This window comes from Alligator sinensis, unplaced genomic scaffold (assembly GCF_000455745.1).
Source record: "Alligator sinensis unplaced genomic scaffold, ASM45574v1 scaffold611_2, whole genome shotgun sequence".
Taxonomy (NCBI): Eukaryota; Metazoa; Chordata; order Crocodylia; family Alligatoridae; genus Alligator; species Alligator sinensis.
Window position 1 is genome coordinate 2,905,365 of NW_005841869.1, and position 11,952 is coordinate 2,917,316.

General features: G+C 50.7%; 1 protein-coding gene across 4 annotated transcripts in view; it reads left to right on the plus strand.

The window, feature by feature from the left end:
* Positions 1 to 11,952, plus strand: part of NEK6 (NIMA related kinase 6) — a 169,154-nt gene that overhangs the window by 68,607 nt on the left and 88,595 nt on the right. The window lies entirely within an intron of this gene.

Sequence of the window (11,952 nt, forward strand, 5' to 3'; positions counted from 1 at the left end):
AACGGTAACTGTGGAAGGAGGTCACAGAGTCCTACACCCACGCACACATGGGAGGGGTTGCTGACACAGGTTCAGGTAGCATGAATGTACTTCCAGGGTGGGAGCAGTCAGATAGTGAACTGCATGTGCGGCCAGGGCTTGGGAGCCCTGGGTTTTATCCCTGGCCGGCTAGCGAGCAGGGTCTGGTCTCCTAAATGCCTAATCCTGAAAGTGAGCGGTCTACCAACGACAAGAAGAACTAAGCAGCAGTTGTGCAGCCGTGCTCACGGTGGGCTACTTACCAGATCAGATCCTTATGTCAACATGCAGCCGGGTACCTAGATGAGACGCCATATACACTACACATACGCGTGCGACTGAAGGGAAGTTCTGTGCTCCACTGCAGATTTGGTCTAAAACACCAGTACAGCCAGATGAAGAAAGGGGCTGGTTCCCTGGCTGTGCATGGGCGTATGCGTTTTGGCCAGATGAGCGGGTCATCTCTGATACCTGCAGGGACCTAGCCGTCCTGACCTTGGCCCTATTGCTAGAGAAAGCGTCAAAATCCTACATCCCAGAAATCCTCACCTCTTACCAGTGGAGCTGGAAACAAAATGGTAAATGTTTAAACGGCAGCGAGCAGATTGCTGTCTGCCATGCCAAGTGCTTGCCCGTCGTTGCATTCGGTAGTGACGAGCACCCTGCCCATTTCCCCTCCTAAGGCAGTCAGGTCTTTTCCCTGGGCATCCTAGAGTTGGTGCTTACACACTTGCCGTGGGGTTAAGGAGGTGAGATTTCATTTGGTTCCAGACATTTTTCATGCAATCAGCTATTCACAGAGTGTCATAAAACACTGCTTTTCAAAACACACCGTTTGTGCTGGGGCTGAGCAAATGGGCCAGTGCCTCTTGTTGAAACACCCCCAGTGTTTCTTGATGCTCTGAAGCTTTCATTCAATGATAGTCATGATACCGTGGCACCCTAGGATGCCTGGAGGTCCTTTCAGGGGTGTGTTGGAGTGCCACACAATGTTAGCACTGTTAATGGGCAAACATGATTCACAAAATAAACCCAGAGATTTCAAGTAGAAATCCATAGTTGTGGTTTGGCTAAGTTCTTTGCAACAGAAAAGCTGCTCTATTACTTTTCTTTGGGCAAAACAAGAGTGGCAACAGAGCTGGCACTTTCCCAGGGGTGCCTCGAGTCTAAAAAGGTTGAGAACCACTGCTCTAAACTCTCAGGATTATGATAGTATCGCCCATCTATATAGCTCCCTGGCTCAAATCTAGCTGCAGCTTCTCCTAGACCAGGAAGGCTTCAGATAGCGCTCGGGTTACTGAATCATCCTGCTGCCATTTAGAAACGGGTTTTGTGAGCTTGCGTGGACAGGCCCAAGGAACGCAGGGTTCGGACCCAGATCTGATCCTTGTGGCAGAGCCCTGTTCAAAGGCACACGGCATCAGCACGTGCCGCTGCAATGCCAGCCAGGAAGCGCACACGCAGACGCTATTTGACATATATGGACTTTCTTTTACGACTTAGACTGAATGGAAAACATTTTGGAAATGCTGTTACGGTGCAACATTCCCAATGTGCTCTGGGCCTGCCGGATGTGCACGTGCGTCTGCCCCCAGTCCTCCCCTTTCCCCCCATCTCCTGCCCAGGGTTTGACTAGGATTCTGCTTTCTCTGCCGGCACGTTTCTTAGCTCTTCTTTCTGACAACTATGGCATCACTCTGGTACTTCCCATTTCCTTCCTGCTCGAAATAAAGCCTTGCATCTGTCCAGCCTTTGAACCAGTGACACAAAATCATTTGGTTTGTGGTTATTCATAATTAGGAACTACAAGCAGGGGGACAGACGCTGTAGTGTCTGAAGAAGGCTGAGTCAGCACCTACAGCTTCCTATGTGATACGGGATGGAGAGGGCATGCAGTAATGCTGTTCCTGCAGCAGGCCATGTTCATAGGAACGAAGGACACTGCCAAAGAGACTGAGATCAGAGTGAAATCCTCGAGCTAAATCATCACGGGAGTGAGTCTCAAAGAATCAGCCATGCGGGCGTATGCCTATTGCGAGTGAACTCGCCTCGTCTTCCCTGGACAGGCATTCATATCAAGCTCGTAGCAGCTATTATTACAAACACGCCTTTGTCTCTCTCTTGGAATCCGACCAACAATTACAGGCTTTTAAAGCAAGCATTTCTGCTTGTTCAGGCCCAAAGGGAGAAACCGGCTATAAATAATAGATCGGCTTGTATTGTTTTCGGCGTTCCCATTCTGCAGCTCCTCGCTGGCAGAGGTGCTGCAAAAGGTGTGGCAGCCACCAGGAAAGTGGCCACGCAGGCTGTCTTGGAGGAGTCGGATGATAAAGTGAGGAACAGCTGACGGGCCCGGGCCCAGAGGCTGGTATGCAGCATAACAGACGTGCACGTTCCAATTTTAGCAAACTACAACTGGGGGGACGCAGCGGCTGCCGCCGTTTCCCGTGCACGCCGTGTGCAGACCCGTGGCCTTGGGGGAGCGGGTAGGTTTATCAGCCCCGGCGCGAGAAGCAGCTCCTCTTCTAGACAACGCTGTGTGAACTGACACCAACCAGCTTGAGCAACACAGCGTCATCCAGGGGGAACAGCTCTGCTGTATCTTCTCGGGCAGGCGCGGAGGTCTTCCCCTGGGTGTTCTGCCGCCACCGTGCCTCCCATCTGCCTCGTTCGAAGCAGACAAATGTGCGAGCATCTGCCTTCCTAACCCCGACGATCCTGGTGTGACCACATGCGCCCCAGCTTGGCTTCCCTGCCCCTTCTGCTGCAATCCACTTCCTCTGCATCTTATGCTTGTAAACCGAAGCAGAAATATCCCCACGCCTCTGCAAGAGCAGAGTTTTTTGCTTTGAATGGCAGAGCCTGCAAAGCTGGCACAGTTCCACACTTGCTCCTGCCCTGCAATCCCTAGCTGTACGTCGGCAGGAGAGAAGAGGGCATCGGAGAGCCCGAGTCCTCCCTCAGGACCTAGCACGCATTTCCTGCGAGCAGAATGCCGACCCGTATTGGGATGGAAAGAGTTCAGCTCTTCCCTCCTCCGATGCTTTCTCAGTCTCTCTGGGCAGGCGAAGGCATCTGTACTGCATTTTGGTTTGGTTTTTTATTTTACCAAGGTCAGTGATCTAGCCTTTGCATTCACTGTACTTGACTCAATTAGTTGAGGGCATTTAACATGGATTTTTCATATTTGCTTCGCAAATTCTAAATGATCCGTGAAAAGCAGCTGTTCAAAATACTCCTGAATTCATTATCCCTGGTGCTTGGAGTGGAGGAGCATTGCCGGTCATTTGACTGGGGCCCAGGGTAGGCAATTTGATGGGAGCGACTGTTTGTGTTTTGAAGGATAACCTATGGCATCTGTTTCCATTCTTGTTTTTCTCTGCCTTCCCTTCTTGACTCGGGTCCACACCACAGATCAGTAGGATTAGACCACTTGGAGGGCTTCAAGGTTGATTTGGCTCCATGCAGTCGTGTGCTCCCTACTAGCTATCGCCGCAAAACTGGTTTGGTCTCTGCTTATCCCTCTTCCCTTCCCATCAAGGCTTTTGATCTGGGCTGTGTTTTGGATCTTGTAGGCAGAGGACTTGGAACAGGAGTCCGGCCTCTTTGGGCCTTGCTGTGTGACCTCAGGCAAATAATCCCACCTCTTCAGGCCTCTGTTCCCCCATCTGCAAAATGGAGAGAAGAGAGGGAGGGGAGGGAGCCTCTGACCTGGAGCGCCAGAGCTGTTATTCCTTGGGGCACAGCCAAGAGCTGAAAGGAAAGGAAACCCAGATAAGAAAAAAGATTTATTGGGAAGCAGTTGAAAAGGGAACTGGGCCTGCTATGCTGCAGAAGCCCTTAGTACAACCCTCTTTTTCCTTTTGATCACTGCGCTAGTGAGGTTTGCTAGGGGAAACATCAGCTCCTGCCAATTGTCTTCCTAAAGGAACTCATTGATCCTAGACATGTGGTTTAAGACATGGGGCTGGGAGGAACAGCCCTAATATTGTGGACTTTGGTAAGAGGGGGAATAATATTTTCTGCCTACCTGTGGAGAAGCTGGTTTGCAACAATGCACGTTAAATAGCAGGACACGAAGGCATCGCAAGGAGCTGGGGATGCAGAATGAGTACTGGAACCACTTCGGCTCTCCTTTGCTAATTAAACAGCAGTGGGTGTTCAGAGAAAGGGCCTGACTGAGCCTTAATTAAAGTGTGCGTGGGGCACCCCCATTCTGCACACAGCTTCCTAGATGGTCAAGCACAGCTTTTCAAGTGATTAGCAAAAGGAGCAAATTCTTCTGGTTCAAGTCCTGTTCCTGTTCCTTTGGATTATCTTCCTCATGAGCAGGTTTAATTGCTGGGTAAAATAGAAATGAAGGAGACGGCGCATGTAGCACTGCACCATGACGGTGATCTGCGCTCTTGCATCCAGGATTAGCAACCAGACTCAGAGAGAGTTGCACCGTGACGTGTCTGTGTGAAGAGCTGTGCTTCTCCCCATCTCTTGGCTATTGCACGTCTTCCTCGGTCTTTATTTGCTGGGGCTCCACGTTCTAGCACCAGGAACTGGTATGCGAGTCTCGGGTCTGGTGACCGAGTTACGTCTCGGTGTCTTCCCATTTCCCAGTTCAAACAGCGCAGCGTTTTCCTCTTAACCTCCTTCCTCCCAGGCCCGGTCCCCCTTAGCCCCGGTACCCACACATGCTGCAGCACAGCACGCACCATAGCCTACTCTCTCCTATCCAGCACATGGAGACACGCTTGTGCTGTATTTCCGCAGCCACTCAGACATGCTTGTGCACTACTCATCCATCTGCATGTACAGCACACTCATCCTCGCACGTTTTTACCCAGCAACAGCCCTCTGCATGACCACGCGTGCTTGCCCGTAGCACACAGTGTGCCACCCCCAAGCACAGCGCTGCGTTCACACACTGCCACACTCCACCTTCTGCACCGCTTACACCACGCACAAGACTTTTCCTTGTCTTTCTGTCTTGCCAGCTTTGCTGGCGACCTCTCCGCTCACTTGTTACACGAACAGCGGGGTTTCAACGAGGAGCTTCTCTTCCTTCCTCCCTTCCTGCTTGCTGTAAGTGACAGGCCAAGCACAGCTTCTTGCTTTTGTTTCCACATAATCAAATCTTTCCCTGACATTATGCAGCTTGCGCAGGCACTCCGGGTGGGACAAATCCAGTTTGGTGCCCGCTCCCACCCTGGGCTGCTCCTATCGCTAATGAATCGCAAACAAACATGTTCCTCATGTTCAACCTTCACCTTGACCGATGCCTCCACAATCTAAAATGGGGCCATAATTATTCCATTAGTGTCTCTAGACCCATTGACAGGACTGACAGTGGCAGAGGTCAGAAGACCCTTTGCACTTCTAATATATTCTCTTAACCACTTCTCTGCCATTGGAGTTCGCAGTCTCCAGAGTGTCTATGAAATGCCTGCGGCTTGTCTTTTGACTATTTAAAATCTGTTTGCTTCCTGGTCCTTTCGGTCCCCACGCAAACAAACCTCTGATTTTCTCCATCTAATTGGAGCGCTTGGTTTGTCAATCTGGCTGCACAATCGAAACAGGAGCTCAGCAGTGCTGATTTCAAGCCAGTGACCTGCGTCTCCGCCTGATGCGGTCCTTGTTGCCTGATGCAGTGAGTCTAGGGATCCAATTCCTGGGCTCAGGGCTTTTCCCAGGATGGAAGAGCCTGGGAGCAGACGTTGCCCTGCCATATTTTTGCCTGGGTTTGTGGAACGAGCGGTTGAGCGCGGTGCTGTGTGCGTGAAGAGCTGAGGGGAGACATTAATCCGGTGCTTTAGGTAACCCGATGCCAAATCATGCAGAGAATGTAAATTGTCGGGAGAGATGTCACTCATGTCAGGAGGTTGCCTGTGTCACCTGTCAGGCTGTCTCCAGTGGCGCTCACGCAAATTCATTGCAGGGCTGCTAATAAACCTACCATCCTCCTACAGCACCCTCCCCGGGAGGGGCGCAAGCACGGAGACCTGCTGCAGGATTGTGCTCAGTTGGTTAGCAGGACTCGGCGCCAGCGTCCACAAATGCCAGCTCACAAAACGGTCCTAAATGAAGGTTTACAAGCCGCCTCGGAGGCAGATATTATCACCCTTCGCATGCTGGAGGGAGGTTCCCGGACAGAAAGGGGAAGGCGGCAGGGTCACGCGCTTCTTTAGATCTGTGTGCACAGCTTGGGGATCCCGTGTCCTGCATGGTCAGGAAGTGGTTGTGTTATCCGTCCGGGCGTGCAGCAAGTGCTCGGTGCGTGTCTCATAGCACAGGAAGGCCCTGGTGTCTGGCCTGAGGCTGTGGATCCTGGTAAACACGTCGAAACGTGTTTAACAAACCACAGGAGTATAGGAAGGTAAGAGGAAAAATACAGGTCCTCCTCAAGCCTCTCTCCTTCACTGCAATGCCTGCAAATACCCAGCCAACAGCTCGGCTGCAGCAGCGTCGTGACTGCTGCCTGTCAAATGACCAGTGTCATCTCGTGGTTTTGCCTTTTGCTTCCTGTTCTGTTTGCATCTGTCTGTCATCTCTTGTCTCAGATGCGAGGTGTTTTGGGGCAGAGGCTGCAGCTTTTGTTCTGTGGCACCTAGCCCCAGAGGTCCTGAGTCCTGAAATGCAAACAATAAAGTCCTGCTCTGCCCGATGCTGCCGGTGCAATTCTCACCTTTCCCTCACTGGGAAGTGACTGACCATTGATGCTATGAAATCCCTGATTTCCCCTGACAGATGAGAGACCGAAGCAGAGGAATACAGGTGAAAAGGACAGCGCAGTATTAAGAAAAAGGTGCCATGTGAAAATGAAACAATAATACATGTGAAGAAGAGACGACAAAACTCTTCTGGGGACCGGCTGGTGCAGAAAAATCCCCTGGGGAAGGGGGACTGGGAAAGGGAAGGTGCATGCATTGCAGCTTCTGGCAGGGTCACATTTGTAACATCTGGCTGTGAAAGCTGGAGACCTCCGCCAGCTCCTTTGGGATAGCAGGCCATGCTCGGAGTAACTGCATTCCAGCAAAACTCGCCCAGAACACTTGGACGCGATCGCAAGGAAGAATGTCAGGGAAAATAGGGGAAGGGCTTGGGATTGTCGAAGCCAGTACTGCTCAATCTGGCTTCAATTTAAATTTAAAAAAAAAAGAAAGAAAAAGAGGAGAGAGAGAGAAATACGCATGGAGCTGTGAGAAATCAAACCTGTGCTTTTGAAAACCGGGCAAAGGGAGGTGTATGAGCATCCCTAACTGTCCGAAACAATAACGTGCCATCTGAAGGCAATTCGTATGCAAAAAACAATGGACCCTGACGGTGGATTGAGTGTCCTTACAAATCCCGTGATTGGCTGGTTGGAACGGATCGAAAGGGGCTAACGAAGGGGCTTGGATTTTAGAGCCTCTCACCAGAGATTTGTGGCATAGTTTAGAAAGGGGCCTGGATGAACCTGAGCGGTTTGGCTTGCAGGGGAGAGCTTCCAGCTATGTCTAGCTGTGTGCAATGCCCCACATTAGACTCTGCAAACCCCCTCCATGCATCTAAGCACAGCACAGGAATTCAGGATGGGATGACTTGCTAGTGTCGCTACCCCTGGCGCTCACCCTGGGTCTCGGGCACCTTCACAGTAACATGCATGGATTTCAAAAGACCAGTCAAAATACTCTGGATCCAAATGAATGCAAAGCTCAGGAGTTTTCAGACGGCGTAACCCCTTCTGATCAAGGGCAAGAACACCTTGAACCAAAGTTGGCCATGCTTTGCCTTGTGAACAGGTCTGAGCTAAACAAAAACTGTGGGTGCATTTTGCCTTGGACTTGGGATCATCCTGTTCTCTTGGAACTGCCCTTTTCTAGGAGATCGCTGCGGTGAATGTTAACGCCTACATATTCCTGTCTCTCTTGAGATGACCTTCTCCCGTGAGAAGATGCTGCACTGGCGAAGGCAGCCAAGCACGCCTGGTGAAGCTGGCCTTGGTGGACAGCACATAGGGAATATGCTGGGCTTGGAGCGGAGAGGAAGTCAAGTCAAGTCGGCGATGGGAAGGGAGGGCATGAGCCTACGTCCCTACGAACAGTCTCTAGGCCTGACTAGCATAACGGTCGTTATCTAGGCCCCCGCTCGGCAACATGGGCTGCTGGGAGCTCACCCCCTGTGCTCTGCCCTCTTCACTGGTTCATTGGATAGCAGGTCAAATGCAAGATTTCAGCCTCCCTTGGCAGCTGGATTGGAGACTCCCTCGCTCTTCGACTGTAGCCTCCGGAGGGAATGCTGTGCAGATGGGAGACTGGGCTTTCCCTGTGACTGCGCCACAAGACTGAAACTCGGCCCACAAAGCGATGAGCGTGCAGAGTCCTCTGCCTGCAAAACCTCTTCTTCAACCCGCTTTCCACTACGAGCTAATGCGACGAGCACAACAAGCAGCTGGAGGTGAAACGGCCCCTTTCCTGCCTCCAGCGGTTGTACCCATGCTTTGCAGGTTGAATCTCCTGCAGCTTCTGCTGAGGGGAAGGCGCCTTTCCCCTTTCACCCGCTGCTCGATGAAAGAATGAGGAAATTCCATGAGCAGGAGCTCACAGTTTCCAGCCCTGCTGGGCAGAGGACAACGGGGCCCTTAGTATTATTAATTTTCCCTCCTAGGTTTTTTTCTGAGCAAAAGAAAATGGTTGAATACGAGCTTTTTCTTTACGTCGCTTCATCCTTTAAAGTCCTTTAGAGTTAACAAAGTGGAGGCAAAAAACACAAAACCTTCTGTGTCTGTATGAAAAACCCTTCTGTTCTTTACCCCAAACACTTTCCCAAACCTAGCATCTTTTCTGAAAAAGAAAACTTCTTTTAAGCAACAAAACCTTTTCTCCATCATACTTTCCCATCTCCCCTTTCCTGGATGGCAATCGCATACTCCAGATCCCATGCTGTGAAGGATATTCTGCCACTGGTTACATCTGGTTCCCTGATGAGATCCACAGGCAGCTGGGCTGGAGTTGTTTTCTGGGGCACGTGACCTGTCTAGGTTGCATTATCTTCCCGAACACCAATTCTTTCTGAATCCCCTTTTTGATTCCAATTTTTTTCTTTCTTTGCATCACTTTTATCAGTTTTGAGACTAAACTGTTGCACGAATGTTCATGAGAACAACTCGCAGATCTTAATATGGTAAAAATAATAGAGGTGTTTCTCTAGGCAAGCTGGTGGAGATTTTCTGTACTGAGTTTTCGACTAGTTGCGTACTGGTATGCATTCCTTTAGCATTAATTCTTCCTTTGGGATTCGAACCTTACAGAAATATGAGAACGGAGCATGCATGTAGCAGACATAGTATGAAAGTAGCTTGCATGTACTGTATGTATGTGGAGAAGACGTGCTGCAGCTTTATAACTGGAGAGGAAAATTCACAGCCTTTCTTCTTTGGCTACTGCTGACAAAAGTCTCTTTCAGCTCATTCTGTTTTTTATTTGGGAGGGGGGATTTTTTTTTATTGAAAACAACTTCTTGCAGGAAGTAGATACAGTGCACAATGACAAGAAAACTAACCAACGAGGCAGGATGCATGTATTGATATACTTGGTGAAATCCTGCCCTTATTTAAACCTGTAGAGCCAAGGTATTATCAATAATGGACTATCTGATATGACTGTGATCATACTGACCCTATAAAGACTGTAAATTAAGACCCAGATCATAAAATCATTGCTATAAAAAATTAAACCAGTTAAGTAAAGCCAACAGCAGTCTGATGGCTCTTAATGGCAATATCTTCATTAGAAGGGATGCTGATATATAAATAAACATATATAAATACATATATATAAATATATAGAGAGATCTATCTATCTATCTATCTATCTATCTAATTTGATTTGGAGTTATGCAGTCTAATCCTACAATCCTTGGACAGTTGTAAGTGGCTCCGTGTTTGTTAATGCAGTGTTTTTAGCATGGCCATGCGGAGCCAGGGGTACAAGATGAATTAATGATTTTACAAGAAGCTTCCAGGAGAAATTGTACTTTGAATTTTTCCTCTCTGATTTTTCCAGGAAGGAATTTCCCGTGGAATAATAATGCACCATGTCAGGCTAAATTCATCTCCGTCACGATGTAATTCAGGAAATTTAATTTTTTTCTTTCCTTATTGAATTCTGCTAACTCGAAGTACGGGTAGAGCTGTATGGTCCGTGTAATCGAGCAGTGAAAAGCCCGGGTCTGGTAGCTGTGCGCAGGAGCGCAGCACACGTTTAAAGACATCTCGCCTAGGAGGTATTGACGGAGGATGGCAGAACAAACCTCTCGTGCTCCTCTTGGCGCCGTACGCTCACGACATCCTTGTGCCTCAACTCTAGAGAGCATTATCTTTCAGAGAAAGGAGGTGGGGAAGTCTACAGCTCCCGGGATGCCTGAGATGTAGAGGGGAAAACAATGACTTAATGTTGTTTATCTAAGCCCTACCCGGTGTTGCAGATTTGGTACTGATGGATTGACGATACGATCTGCTTCAAAACCAGGTGGCCTCTTCGTTTCCATCTGTTGTGTCTACTGCTCTGTCTCTAGCGAGAAGCATGGCATAGCTGCGCAGGCATCTGCACCCATGAGAGAAAATGCCTCGCATTATCACAGTAATGCAAGGAGGTACAGCTTATACTCGCGCAGCGTCTCGAGTGCTAGATACACAGGAGAGAGACGCGTGCCGGACAGATGATGTCTGCACGTACCCACACCGCCTGCACCGCTGACCTCACACGACAAAATTGAACAACAAAGCCCAAAGCCAGCCGGGGCGTTTCAGGAGTTTCTCGTGGATGAAACTGCGTTCAATTCACGTGGAGCTCAGACTCATTCCAGACGTCTCGTTGGTTTGGCCAAAAAAAAAAAAGCGTGCCTGAAACGAGGAGGTTTGTAGGATGAACTCAGTCATTTAATCCAGCGCTTGCCGCAGTTTCTCAGGTTCCTGCAAAACAAACTTATTTTGAAGCTGAAACCACGTGAGCTTGAGCCTGCTGGAAAAACGGGGTGCTGCGAACCGAAACGTCGCAGGTGCTCGGGGGTTCCTCGCAGCTCTCGTGGACACGCCGCGCCGACGGAGAGGGGACGCGTAGCCGAACAGCGCGGGACGCCGAGCGGCCTTCGCCGAAGGGGCCGTGCGTCCGGGCACCGTCCACCTCTCTGCGTGACACCGATCGCTGCTGCGCGCCGCTTCACCCTTCTCACGCTGCTATCGCGCCGTTCCCCACGTTGCCGCGTCATCCGGACCTCGCACAGGCGGCCTGCCTGCATTTATGGCGCGATTTCCCCATTCACTGCCTGGCGGCTACTTCGCAGGGCCGGCCCGTCAACATTTATTGCGCGCCCCCCCATTTCTGTGCAATCCAGACTTCGCACAGGCGGCCTGCCTGCATTTATAGCGCGATTCCCCCATTCACTGCCTGGCGGCTACTTCGCAGGGCCGGCCCGTCAACATTTATTGCGTGCCTCCCTATTTCTGTGCGATCCAGACTTTGCACAGGCGGCCTGCCTGCATTTATAGCGCGATTCCCCCATTCACAGCCTGGTGGTTACTCTGCAAGGGCAACCCGTCAACATTTATTGCGCGCCCCCCCATTTCCACGTGATAAACACTCTGCAGGGGTGGCCGGTCTCTTTATTGCGCATCCCCCCCGTCTGCACAAGCACCACTTTGCACAGGCGGCGGGTGTACATTTACTGGGCGATTCCCCATACGATCACCATTTGCATGGGGCCGGGTCTACATTTATCGCGCCATTATTGCGTGATCCGGCCTTGGCACAGGCCGCCCGTCGACGTTTATGGCGCGATTCCCCCGCTCACGGCCTGGCGGCTCCTTCGCAGGGGCGGCCAGTCGACATTTACTGCGCCTCCGGGAGCCCAGAGCATTTATGGCGCCCCGGGTGGTAAACCCCCTCCCCGCCCGCCCGCGCCATG